Raw genomic sequence first — 14999 nt, forward strand, 5'->3', positions numbered from 1 at the left:
GTCTGGCCTATTCCCAGAACCTGTGCCTCTGCAGTCTGGAGAGGAATGCAGTGGTGTTTGTCGAGGTTCATCCCGAGCAGCGCCATGACGCGGGACTCCGTGCTCTACGGCCTGTTCCCCGGGACGCAAACTGAGACGAACATCAACTGCGCCTGGAGGATCATCAACTCGGTGAAGGACGCTCTCTGGGTGGTCCGAAACCTGTTGGTCTTCCAGCTGAAGGAGTTGACCCTGACTGAGTGTTGTGGACTGGCACATTCCAAGGCCCAGGACTACGTGTTGAGGGACGCGCTGAAGCTTGGGGCAGCTGCTGCCAAGGCGCGGTGGGGCAACACCACCGTGTAAGGTCTGTCTGCCTAAGAAGAACAGGGGGCCCATGCAGTAAGTGGGCTCCGCTGATACCTCAGGTAAATATGTGGATAGTAAACATATCTAGGAATGATTAATTCTGATCTCTGTATGCAAAGAAATAGAATGTTTACGGATGTAAGGCATGACCAATTGTACAGATCATCCAAATATTTTATGAATAAAGTATATTTTTGAAATAAAAAACAGTTTGCAAATATTCTCCCTGGACCTGCAGCGAGAGTCCCCTTTGGGCCAGGTCACTGGATATTTCCAGGACCTCACCCCCTTCCTCCACAGGCAGCATGGACACTTTAGCAGAGGTTTCTGGGACACAAGCCCCGACAGTGGTTGGTGATGGTGGTTGGGGGGGTGCGCAATGGGAGGAACAATATCAAATATCCAACTGAGAAGCTGCAGGCCCTCCCTCCCCCCCACACAAAGTCCAGGTGCTGGATTCTCAGCACACCGTGATTGCTCTTGGTCACCTTCAAGCCTGGGGAAGAGGAAGGAGACACTTTCTCACTGAAGCTGGCGTGGAAAGTGAACAGATGGGAAAAGAGATCTGCATCATAAAAGGAAACTCTTCCTCCTTTGTAGCCCAGGTAGATCCCAATCTGGGTGGGGTTACCTCTCACATCGATCACCTTCGGATGATATAGGAAAGCCCTGAAGCTGTCATTCTCCCTGTGTATGGTCCAGTAGCCAGGCTTGGGAGACTGACGCAGTTCCCCTTGCAGTTGATGGACTCCTTGGTGACACCCAGGTTCCAATCTTTGCCACCCCCCCATGTCAACCTGCCAGTGGTGCCTTCCTGATGTGAAGCCATCGGAGCCCAGGATGAAGGGCACGACGGTGAACATCTCCGATTGTCAGGAACCACCTTCGGCTTCCCCTTGGACCTTCCTCTGGTTGGGCCACAGAGAGAGAGCTGGGAGCAGGCAGTGGCAGGGTTGAAGGTTAGATTTGACAGTCCTGTAAAAATTACTCAACATTAGAACAATTTAAGACAAACATGGATTAAAAAAAAATTGTTTCTCTAATGTCAGTTATATATCTTTACAGAAAAATTAGACTGCTCTGTTTGCCTTTACCTGCATTTATATAGCACCTATCAGAACTTTAGGTCAAAGCAAACTGCCTTTTCAGCCAATGGAATGCTTTCCTCACTGCACCCCAATCCCCAATGAAGCAAAGGGGATAGGAAGGAAAATTGGATTTGCACATCAAAAGGTTCAGTGTCTGCATTGCCCGGTCTGAACATACAATGAAACCAGATTCAAACAAAGCTCTTGAAAGAGAATGTGATCACTATCTGCAAAGGGAAAGATTGTTGGGCTCAGCGGTAACAGTGGGGGTGTGACATTAGGCGAGATGTCCTTGAAGAATGGGCTGAACGATCTCCCTTCTGTGCTGGAACCATTCGATGATCCTTTGAGATGTTGAACAGTGTAGGAAAGGTTGCAGTTAATGTGTACACAACAACCTCCCAAAAACAGCAACGCTACAGTTACCAGCACACCCAGGAGATCTCAGATGATTTCACGTCCCCCCCCGCACCCCCCCCCCCCCCCCTCCCCCACTGCCTGGCCAATAGGGTAGACCGGGCCATAGCTTCAGTTCACCCTGAAAGGTGATGCCTCCAACATGGCAGCACTCCCTCAGAACGGGACCGGGAGAGCCAGCCGAGCTCATGTTCCAGGCTCTGGAATTACAGATGGAACCCACAGAGACTGAGACTGAGGCAAAGGCACTCCCCACTCAGCTACTGCTGAAGGGCAAATTGCTCTTGTTGGAGTGCAGTTCCAACAGCCCCAGGCAGTCTCCATTCCAATTCTGAGAGAGTGTGGCCCTCAGCTGAGGCAGGGCTGACTGTAGAGAGGTTAGGTGCCGGCGCATTGGTGCAAGTGTAGAGCGGAGGATCTCCATTCCCCTCAACTCTCCACAGCCCAGCAACGGATTATCCCAAAGTGGGGGCAGGACAAACAACTTCACAGCCCCAGCTGGATCAAACCCTCAATGCACTTACACCGAGTCATAGAGATGTACAGCATGGGAACAGACCCTTCGGCCCAACCAGTCCATGCTGACCAGATTTCCCAACTCAATCTAGGCCCACCTGCCAGCACTCACCCTATATCCCTCCAAACCCTTCCTATTCATATACCCATCAAAATGCCTCGTAAATGTTGCAATTGTACCAGCCTCCACCACTTCCTCTGACAGCTCATTCTATACACATACCACCCTCTGTGTGAAAAGGTTGCCCCTTAGATCTCTTTTATATCTTTTCCCCTCTCACCCTAAACCTCCGCCCTCTAGTTCTGGACCCCAGGGAAAAGACTTTGCCTATTTACCCTATCCATGCCCCTCATAATTTTGTAAACCTCTATAAGGTCACCCCTCAGCCTCTGACGCTCCAGGGAAAACAGCCCCAGCCTGTTCAGCCTCTCCCTGTAGCTCAAATCCTCCAACCCTGGCAACTTCCTTGTAAATCTTTTCTGAACCCTTTCAAGTTTCACAACATCCTTCCGATAGGAGGAGGCCAGAATTGCATGCAATATTCCAACAGTGACCTAACCAATGTCCTGTACAGCTGCAACATGACCTCCCAACTCCTGTACTCAATGCTCTGACCAATAAAGGAAACCATACCAAATGCCTTCTTCACTATCCTATCTACTTGTGACTCCACTTTCAAGGAGCTATGAACCTGCACTCCAAGGTCTCTTTGTTCAGCAACACTCCCTAGGAGTAAAAAATGAGGTCTGCAGATGCTGGAGATCACAGCTGCAAATGTGTTGCTGGTCAAAGCACAACAGGCCAGGCAGCATCTCAGGAATAGAGAATTCGACGTTTCAAGCATAAGCCCTTCATGAAGGGCTTATGCTCGAAACGTCGAATTCTCTATTCCTGAGATGCTGCCTGGCCTGCTGTGCTTTGACCAGCAACACATTTGCAACACTCCCTAGGACCTTACCATTAGGTGTATGAGTCCTGCTGAGATTTGGTTTCCCAAAATGCAGCACCTCACATTTATCTGATTTAAACTCCATCTGCCACTTCTCAGCCCATTGGCCCATCTGGTCAAGATCCTGTTGTAATCTGGGGTAACCCTCTTCGCTGTCCACTACACCTCCAATATTGGTGTCATCTGCAAACTTACTAACTGTACCTCTTATGCTCACATCCAAATCATTTATGTAAATGACAAAAAGTAGTGGATCCAGCACTGATCCTTGTGGCACTCCACTGATCACAGGCCTCCAGTCTGAAAAACAACCCTCCACCACTACCTCCTGTCTTCTACCTTTGAGCCAGTTCTGTATCCAAATAGCTAGTTCTCCCTGTATTCCATGAGATCTAACCTTGCTAACCAGTCTCCCATGGGGGAACCTTGTCGAACGCCTTACTGAAGTCCATGTAGATCACATCCACCACTCTTCCCTCATCAATCCTCTTTGTTACTTCTTCAAAAAACTCAGTCAAGTTTGTGAGACATGATTTCCCACGCACAAAGCCATGTTGACTATCCCGAATCAGCCCTTGCCTTTCCAAATACATGTACATCGTGTCCCTCAGGATTCCCTCCAACAACTTGCCCACCACTGACATTAGGCTCACCGGTCTATAGTTCCCTGGCTTGTCCTTACCACCTTTCTTAAACAGTGGCACCACGTTAGCCAACCTCCAGTCTTACAGTACCTCATCTGTGACTATCAATGATACAAATATTTCAGCAAGGGACCCAGCAATCACTTCTCTAGCTTCCCACAGAGTTCTAGGGTACACCTGATTAGTTCCTGGGGATTTATCCACTTTGATGTGTTTCAAGGCATCCAGCACTTCCTTCTCTGTAATATAGACATTTTTCAAGATATCACCATCTATTTCCCAACATTCTATGTCATTTTCCACACTAAATACTGATGCAGAAATATTTAGTTAGTATCTCTCCCATCTCCTGTGGTTCTGCACAAAGGCCGTCTTGCTGATCTTTGAGGGACCCTAATCTCTCCCTAGTTACCCTTTTGTCCTTAATGTATTTGTAAAACCCTTTGGAATCTCTTTAACTCTATTTGCCAAAGCTATTTCACGCCCCCTTTTTGCCCTCCTGATTTCCCTCTGAAGCATAGTTCTACTGCCTTTATACTCTTCTATGTATCATATATTTGATCTATCTTGTCTATACTGACACATGCTTCCTTCTTTTTCTTAACCAAACCCTCAATTTCTTTAGTCATCTCGCATTCCCTATACCTACCAGATTTTCCTTTCACCCTAACAGGAATATACTGTCTCTGGACTTATACACTTAATGGTAAGGTCCTGGGGAGTGTTGCTGAACAAAGAGACCTTGGAGTGCAGGTTCATAGCTCCTTGAAAGTGGAGTCGCAGGTAGATAGGATAGTGAAGAAAGCGTTTGGTATGCTTTCCTTTATTGGTCAGAGCATTGAGTACAGGAGTTGGGAGGTCATGTTGCATTTGTACAAGACATTGATTGGTTAGGCCACTGTTGGAATATTGGGTGCAATTCTGGTCTCCTTCCTGTCAGAAAGATGTTGTGAAACTTGAAAGGGTTCAGAAAAGTTTTACAAGGATGTTGCCAGAGTTGGAGGATCTGAGCTACAGGGAGAGGCTGAACAGGCTGGGGCTGTTTTCCCTGGAGCGTCGGAGGCTGAGGGGTGACCTTATAGAGGTTTATAAAATCATAAGGGGTATGGATAGCTAAATCGATAAAGTCTCTTCCCTGGGGTGGGGGAATCCAGAATTAGAGGGAATAGGTTTAAGGTGAGAGGGGAAAGATATATAAGGGACCTGAGGGGCAATGTTTTTCAGGCAGAGGGTGGTACGCGTATGGAATGAGCTGCCAGAGGATGTGATGGAGGCTGGTACAATTGCAACATTTAAGAGGCATTTGGATGGGTATATGAATAGGAAGGGTTTGGAGGAATATGGGCCGGGTGCTGGCAGGTGGGACTAGATTGGGTTGGGGTATCTGGTCAGCATGGACTGGTTGGACCGAAGGGTCTGTTTCTGTGCTGTACATCTCTATGACTCTGTTAGTCCCTTCAACTTTCCTACAAAGAAAGAATGAACATTGTGTCTTTGTGAAGGATTGTTCAGCCATAGAGTTGTGTGGTAAGTTACATTATGAAACCCGAGGGTATGCGTCCACCAGATTCAGTAATTTATGTTTTCCAGTCTTACATTATGTTCTTCACTCTGAGACTGTCATTTGTAAAATAATTTTGTGCATTTTGAAGGCAAGTAGAAAATATTTGTTTGTGGTCTTTGCCATTTTCTGATGCCCAAATGTAGTTTAATTGCTGGAAAAGCTCATGAGCTCTGAGAAAGTGTCGTGGAGAGAAAGTCAAGTGAACGTTTCGGATCCAGTGACCGTTACTCAGAACTTTACTTTTGTCAATTTCTCGTGCCTGGATTATTGGCCTTTATTTCAAAGGGAGTGGAGTCCAAATGTAGAAACATGTTTTGCTAAAATTATACAAGGCACGAGTCAGAGCAGGGATGAAATCTTGTGGAAAGATCTCCTGCCATTGGAGGCAGCCCAGAGAAGCTTCATTAGGCAGGTTTGGAGGGACTATGTGAAATGGAGTGGATTTGTATCCTGGGTATGCAATCATTAGGATATAGAAGAACCAGAGAGGGCCATGTTGAAATGTACAAGATTCTTAGAGAACTTGACAGGGGAGATGTGGCGAGGTTGTTTTCTTTTGAGGGTGATCCAGGACCAAAGGGCATAGTCTCAGAATAAGGAGTCACACATTTAAGGTAGATGAGGAATGTTTTTCTCTCAGAGTGTTGTGAATCTGTAGAATTCTTTACTGCAGAGAGCTGTTGAGGCTGGGTTGTTCAGTGTATTCAAGCCTGAGATAGATAGATAGTTACTCAGTAAGAGCATCAAGGGTTATGGTGGTGCAGTGGACCTGATGGGCTGAATGGCCTACCTCTGCTGCTGTGCCTCATGGTCTTTTTACAGAGTTGTACAAAGTTTCAGAAACTATTTTCATTCATCTTGCTGGGTTGATCATTTCATTTACTCTCCAAATACTTTGAGAAATTTTCAGTAAACCTTCAAAAAAAAATCTTCAAGCTTCCTACTCTTTCTGGCAAAATTGTAAACCTCCTGTTTTGATGCATCTAGTTCGCCATGACCATCCACTTCTCCAATGGAGTTATTATTCCTTGAGGGGTTACATATTCCGCTGTTGGTTGTAGCTTCTCCTACCAGGAGATCTGCTGTCATGATGTATTATACACACCTCTCTTGCTCCATTCTCACCCGTTCCCAGTTAGACCCATGCTTCTGTTGCCTTCTTGACAAAGTTCTCTTTAGCTTTTCAGCTCTGACCGAAAACTAACATTTTCGAAAGGAGGTATATTTGTATATTAATTGACAATTTAAAAATGTAATATTTTTCCTGACCACTGGGCAGGTAAGCACTTTACAGTTTACATAAATTCGATAATGTAAGCTGTAAATTAGAATATAACCCCCCCCAAATTTGATTTCTTTTGCACAAGTTAACATGGAGGAATTTTTTATTGAAACTAATCTTTTCTGTTTTAAACCGGGAAGGCCAATAAATAACACTCATCCACCAAATTGTTTTGCTGGGTCACAGTGAAGGCAGTTAAAGAGTCACACGTGTTGCTGTGCATCGAGAGTCTCTCACACACGCCAAATGAGCCAATAATCACTGATTTCCTTCTCGAAATGATATTAATCAGACTGTGCTATTTTTTGTTAAAAAAAATCATGTGGTTTTCATGGTCATAACTACTTACACTAGATTTTTAGTTTTTATTCCAGATTTAGTTCACTAATTGTATTTAAATTTCCTAGTTGCCCTGGTGTGAACTCCCGTCGCTGTATCATTGCTCTCTTACTCACCCAGTGACCGAACTGTTCCCCAGATCCCAGTTCTGACACTATGCAAGCCTCCAGCTGCAGCTGAGTTATACAGCGTGTACAACACTGTAACAGGATATGCAACAAAACAGCTCCATGCTCTTGTTAATGTTCCACCTGCAATTCCTCATTCCCTTCATCCAGTCCTACCAGCATATCCTTCAATGGCTCCTTTCTGTTCAGAGTCCCCTCAAACCCATTCACCTCCACCAATTCTTTGTACTGACAGGTTCCACCTTCTCCCACTCTCTGCCTTCCTAAGAATTCCCGAAATTCTTCCAACTACATTTATTCATGTCCACCTGACCATTCAAAGCCTCTGGTTCTATTCTCACCTCCAAGCTCCACTGTGGCTCTATGGAGATGACTTTCTGGTTGTCTGTCCACCTCCTCTTTGACAAAGAGCAAAATTAAGAACTGCCTCACCCTGGCCAAAGTTTCCTGACAAGTGTAACCTCCGAATCCACACCGAACAGCAGAGTTAGTGCAAGGTGAACTGACCGATAAGATTGGGATGTGTTTTAATGCAGACATAGTGACTCCAGTGGTATTTTACAGCTGTGGCAATTAGCCAGCATCAGTCTCGGCCTAGCTTGCCGCCCTTAGTGCTGGGGACCAGTCAAATTCCCCTGGACTGAGTACCCAGCTGTAAAACCGTGCAGAATTCACAGCACAGAACCAGCTCACATGGTCCATTCCATTAAATCAACCCCTCCTGAATTCCTTGAACGGATTCTTTCCTGGCCACCCTGGATTACTAACCCCCAATTCTCTATCAGTTACCAGGGGGAGAAAACCTGAACACCAGACCCCATTGCCATGAGATGGAGAGGGGATGTCTATGGGCCACTGGTCTTTATATTTTGGCTGACAGTTTGCAGGCCGCTAACAACTCCAACTGGAATCTGTCCCCAGAAAGGTGAGAGAATGCAGGTTGGTTTCCCAATAGGAAGGTAAGGTGTCCTGCTGTCTTATCTCCTCCTCCATCGTCTTGGTGCTGACATCCAGTGACAACAGGTCTCTGGGGATCTGATCGATCTCCTGCTGTAACTGATGACTCTGTCAGTTCACCTCCTCCTTTAGCTGCTGAAGCAGGGTAGATTCCTCCTTCTAAAGGAAGTTGTGCAGCTTCTCAAAGGTTTTCTTGACGATATTCTGGGTCACGTTCAAGGTCCATACAAACGAATGCAGGTGGTACGTTTCACATGCACACAGACTTCATGCTGGATTCACAGCTAATAACCTGACCATATCTGGGTGTGAATGACGTCCCCCTACCTCACCAAAGATGGCTTTGTTATCAATTTATTGAATCATCGAGTCATGCAGCACAGAAACAGATCCTTTGGTCGAACACATCCAAACGCCTTAAGATCTAAGCCAGTGACCTCAGACCCAGCCACGTATTCTATTCCGCAGCCACTGAATTAACTCCTTGAGTTTCTCGTTGCCTACGACTTCAACAGATCACCGTGTTGCCATGCCAACATTTCTGTCTCCATCCTGCTGTAATATCCAGAAAGGCTCCATGCCAGCTGGGACAGCAACACCCCATCATCCACTTGGGGATCTTATAACCTTCAGGGTTCAACACGGAGTTTAACAATTTGTACCAAGAACACCTCTTTCTTGTCTATTATCTACCCCAACAATCCCAGGGACTCTCATAAAATGGGAGAAATTGGGGACTGCAGATGCTGGAGATCAGAGCTTAAAAATGTGTTGCTGGAAAAGTGCAGCAGGTCAGGCAGCATCAAAGGAGCAGGAGAATCGACGTTTTGGGCATAAGCCCTTCTTCAGGAATGAATTGAAGGGCTTATGCCAGAAACGTTGATTCTCCTGCTCCTTTGATGCTGCCTGACCTGCTGCACTTTTCTAGCAACACATTCTTAAGCTCTCATGAAATGGGTTGCTTTCAGTACAACCATCCTAATTACGTCCACTCACAGCCCCCATTGTCAGCTATCAAGCTTGTCATCTGCTCTATCCTCTTATCAACAATCCCTTTGCTGTCTACTATTTCCTTTCTCACTCTCTCTCTCTCTCTCTCTCTCTCTAAGCTCCCTCTCCAACTATCTGCTCACTCTTTTACTCTCACACCTCTGGCCCCATCATCAGCATAAACACCACCTTCTCTGAGCTGCTTCTAGTTCTGGACAAGAGTCACTGGCCCTGCCAGACCTGCTGAGTTTCTCCAGCCATTTCTGTTTTTTGTCAGAACTGTTTCCTCTCCCTGGGAAATGTCTGAGTCTGAATCAGGCGGTTTCCTCTGCTGGCAGCAAGTCCCTGGTTGAGCCTAAGCCGAGCTTCCAATGACATTCCCAAGGCAGAGTGCTTCCACCTTAAACACAATCACCAATCTCCATCTGCTGCTGAAACCCTCAGGCAGGATGATATTAAATCGCCAGACCCGATTATCCCGAATCTTTCCAGGCTTCAGCTCTCCGTACTCGTACAGCTCATACAAACCGTTTTGGCCCATGTCCTAATCTGCATCAGATTTAGTTTTCCCATCCCCCCTGGTACTTGCTGAGTTCTAGTCCATTGACAGTTCCATTTCAAATTTCTTATCGAGGTCAAATCTCTTATCCCTCCATCAACTCAGTCACTGCCTCCAACTTTGGTCAACTTGTCCATCATGGTCAACACAAAGAGAGCAAATGGATTGTCATGAGACAAAAACAAATTCAAATTCAGCCAATCTGTTTAAATTATGCCCCAAGATACCAAAATCCAATCAAGTTTTAATTTAATATTTTGATAATATTAAAACCAATGAAACGATCCAATGTTTTGGGATATAAAATCAGACATTTTTAACAATTGAGGGAGAACTGCCAAAAGCCCAACAGGTGTAGGCCGCTAGTTTCAGAGCTCTCTGAGAGGTACCTGTCTGGGGAAGATGTCTGCGCAGCAGAACATTGCCTGTACTGCGCTGTAATGTTCTATGTTCTATGAAACCTGATGGCTATTTAGTCTTTAATCAGTTTGAATGGAGATGCAGGTTTTGATTGATTAATATGTAAATCCCTGCCTCAAGACAACTTCAGGTTTTATCAGAATAAAGCTGATACCTATGGTTAGACAATGCAGGTTAGGTATGAGGCCATGTTTCCAGTCTGTTTGTGTCTCATCCTGGAGCCAGACTGGCTTCATTTCCAAAGTAGGACTTTTTAAAATGCTTCCTTGATTGACTATCTACAGACTTTGTGCTTTTTGAACATAACAGAATGGGTGGAAACTCAGAGGAAAAGCTTGAAAATGGCTGGAATGACGTAAAAACAGTAAAGTTTGAAATGTTTGGAGATGTTTGAATAAATTATTTTCCAGTTTATTTTACCTTTGCAGCTCTCAATATCGACATTTATCACCACCACAAACTGCACTTCACCAAATGATGCTGACCCACATTCCTGTGCTCAATGCACTCTGTCCCACCCCCCACATACATCCCACACACCCATACACACCTCACCCAGCTCACACACACACACAGACTCACACACACAGACTCACATACACACACACACATGCACTCTCACATGGTCATTCACATACTCACATGCACGTGACACACACACAGTCCACAGAGACATACACGCCCACCACCACACTCATCCTACCTCTCCCCCAACACACACACATGCAAACCACATACACATATGTGCCCTACACCCTCCACACACTGCCCCCCCGACACACACACACACACACACACACACACACACACACACACACACGAATTGTCTCTAATTCTCTGTTTTTCTCCCAGTCTCTGTCACCCTGGATGTGGAAACAGTGAATCCCTGGCTTGAGGCATCTGTGGATCTGATGTGTTTGAGAGGGACCGGGACCTGGAGGAATATCCCTGACACCAGGAAGAGGTTTACAGACTGAACCTGTCCCTGTGCCCTGGGATGAGAGGGATTCACATCGGGGAGACCATTACAAACCAAAGGCATTTCTTACCTGTACAAGGCCATATTTATACAGATTTCAGAGGATAGGAGGATCCAATAACTGAACAGTCTCCCACTTACCTTCAGCAGAAAGCCCTCAGACAGTGGTCTTTCCCCACTGCCCCTTGGCAACAGCTGCCCCAAGCTTTAGTGCATCCCTCAGCACGTAGTCCTGGACCTGAATGTGCCAGTCTGCAACACTCAGTCAGGGTCAACCTCCCTATTCCGGAAGACCAACTGTTTTCGGTCAGACCAAAGAGCATCTTTCATGAGCTGATGGTCCTCCAGGCACAGTCAATATTTATCCTGGGGAACAGACCATACCGCATAGAGTCTCATGTCACAGAACTGCTTCGGATGAACCTCAATAAAAACACTGCATCTTCCTCCAGCCTTCCTTTACAAAGGAACATTCCAGAAGGAGATGTGTGACAGTCTCTACCCCCTGCAGCCACTTCGCGGGCAGCGAGCGGTGGCACAGACCGACCGGGTGTACATCACAGGGTAGTGCCCTTCTCACCACCAGCCCAGCGATGGCTTGGTGCTTATTGGAGAGTTCTGGTGATGAGGCATTCTGCCAAATGACTTTGACAGTCTGCTCAGGGAACCACATAAACGAATCCAGCCTGTCCTTTTCCCTCAGGGAATCAAGGATGTTACGTGCTGACCCCTTCCTGATGGATTGTGGTGAAAGGTGTTTCTCTTTGTAAATGTCTCCATGAAGGACGGTGATGGGGAACAGTCCAACTACTTGGAGCATCCCACAGCAGCGAGGCCAGGCCCATCCTTCCCCAGACCGGGGACAAGTTGAACCTCAGTACGTGGTGACACAGCTTGATGGAGCTGCACACAAAGGCGGCTATCAGGGTGAGGGTGGTGGTGGGTACATCCTCTCTCCCCTTCTTCAGCTTTTTGTACATGGTGTCCCAATGGACACAGTCCATCCTAGACTTCCAGATGAAGTGGATGTTAGGTCAGTTAACTGCAAGGTGCAGATTTTGGAACGGGTCAGATCTGTGCCCTGTACAACAGAGGGAGTACCTCACACCTGATAACAGGGTTTTACCCACAATGCAAAGGGAGCGGTGCTCCCGAAAGCCCGGTTTCTGCCTCACTTTGGCAATATGCACCACCCAAGGATTTGTACACACCCCGGCCCCTCTGAACCATATTCCCAGCACCTTCAGGTAATCTGTCCTGATGGAGAAGGGGATAAAGGATCAGTCAGCCCAGTTCCCAAAGAACATGGCCTCGCTCTTGCCTCAATTTCCTTTGGCTCCCAAGGACTATTTTGGGAATGATTATTAGCGATAGGATTTAAAACCATCTAGCAAGCAACAATTTGATTGCAGATAGTCAACATGGTTTCGTCAAGAGCAGGTCATGTCTCATAAACCTCTCTGAGTTTTTTGAGAAGGTGACCAAGCATGTGGATGAAGGTAGGGCAGTTGATGGGGTGTACATGAACTTCAGTAAGGCCTCTGATAAAGTTCCACATGGTAGGCTGTTGGAGAAAATGCAGAGGCATGGGAGTGAGGGTGATTTAGCAGTTTGGATTAGTAACTGGCTTTCTGAAAGAAAGCAGCGAGTGATGATTGTTGGAAAATATTCAGCCTGGAGTCCAGTCACTAGTGGTGTTCCACAAGGATCTGTTTTGGGACTGCTGCTGTTTGTCATTTTTATAAATGACTTAGATGCAGGCATAGGTGAATGGGTTAGTAAATTTGCAGATGACACTAAAGTCGGTGGAATAGTGGATAGTTTGGAAGGATGTTACAGGTTGCAGAGGGACTTGGATAAACTTCAGAATTAGGCTGAGAGGTGGCAAATGAAGTCTAATGCAGCTAAATGTGAGGTGATGCACTTTGGGAAGAATAACAGGAAGGCAGAGTATTTGGTCAATGGAAAGATTCTTGGTAATGTGGATGTGCAGAGGGATCTTGGAGTCCACATACACAGATCTCTGAAAGTTGCCACCAGGTTGATATTGCTGTTAAGAAGGCATACGGTGGGTTAGGTTTCATTGGTAGAGGGGTTGAGTTCCGGAACCGCAATATCATGCTACAACTGTACAAAACGCTGGTGAAGCCACACTTGGAATATTGTGTACCGTTCTGGTCGCCATATTTTGGAAAGAATGTGGAAACATTGGAAAAGGTGCAGAGGAGATTTACCAGGATGTTGCCTGGTCTGGAGGGAAGGTCTTACGAGGAAAGGCTGAGAGACTTGGGTCTGTTCTCATTGGAAAGAAGAAGGCTAAGAGGGCAATTTAATAGAGACATACAAGATAATCAGAGGGTTAGATAGGGTAGACAGTGAAAGTCTTTTTCTGAAGATGATGGGGGTGCATAACCACAAATTGAGGAATGATAGATTTAAGACAGATGTCAGAGGCAGGATCTTTACTCAGAGAGTGGTAAGGGTGTGGAATGCCATACCTGCCAATGTAGTCAACTCAGCCACATAAGGGAGATTTAAACAAATCTTGGATAAGCACATGGATGATGATGGGATAGTGTAGGGGGATGAGCTTAGATGAGTTCACAGGTGATGGAATATTGAGGGCCAAAGAGCCTGTTCTGAGCTGTATTGTTCTATGTTCGATGTAGATGTGCTTTGTGAATAAAGAATATTTTTGAAATAAGAAGAATTGTTGCCTGCAGGACCTCTTCTGTGGAAGCTCTGTGAAGTGACGATCAGGAGCATCTAGTCAACCTCTGTCTGGTCAGCATAGACAGGTTGAACTGAAGAATCTGTTTTTGTGCTGGGTATATCTCCATGGCTCTACAACTGTAGTGATTTTGTGTGTATTTCTTTTGCATATTAATGACAGGTAACCCCTCTCTGGGGTGGGAGAACTGGAGAGCATAGGTTTAAGGTGAGAGGAGAAAGATTTGAAGGGGATCGAAGGGGTAATTTTTTTCACACAGTGAACGGTGTGTGGTGGAAGCTGGTACAACGACCACATTTAAAAGGCTTCTGGATGGGCATATGAGTAGGAAGGATTGAGAGGGGTATGGGCCAAATATTGGCATATGGGACGATTAATTTCGATACCTGGTCAGCATGGACCAGTGGGACCGAAGAGTCTGTTCCAGTGCTGTACCTCTCCATGACTCTAATAAAGTATATGTTTGAAATAAATGAAGATATTTGTTGTCTGAAAGACATGCCCAGCGGAAGCAACTTCAACTTCACCTTCAGGAGCAGCATCTCGACCCTGGGAACGTTTTCTGGATTAGTGGTGCTGGAAGAGCACAGCAGTTCAGGTAGCATCCAAGGAGCAGTGAAATTGACATTTCGGGCAAAAGCCCTTCATCAGGAATAAAGGCAGTGAGCCTGAAGCGTGGAGATATAAGCGAGGGGAGGGTGGGGGTGGGGAGAAAGTAGCATAGAGTACAATGGGTGAGTGGGGGAGGGGTTGAAAGTGATAGGTCAGGGAGGAGAGGGTGGAGTGGATAGGTGGAAAAGGAGATAGGCAGGTAGGACAAGTCCGGACAAGTCATGGGGACAGTGCTGAGCTGGAAGTTTTGAACTAGAGTGAGGTGGGGGAATGGGAAATTAGGAAACTGTTGAAGTCCACATTGATGCCCTGGGGTTGAAGTGTTCCGAGGCGGAAGATGAGGCATTCTTCCTCCAGGCGTCTGGTGGTGAGGGAGCAGCGGTGAAGGAGGCCCAGGACCTCCATGTCCTCGGCAGAGTGGGAGGGGAAGTTGAAATGTTGGGCCATAGGGTGGTGTGGTTGATTGGTGCAGGTG

Source organism: Hemiscyllium ocellatum, chromosome 35, assembly GCF_020745735.1.
Source record: "Hemiscyllium ocellatum isolate sHemOce1 chromosome 35, sHemOce1.pat.X.cur, whole genome shotgun sequence".
Lineage (NCBI taxonomy): Eukaryota > Metazoa > Chordata > Chondrichthyes > Orectolobiformes > Hemiscylliidae > Hemiscyllium > Hemiscyllium ocellatum.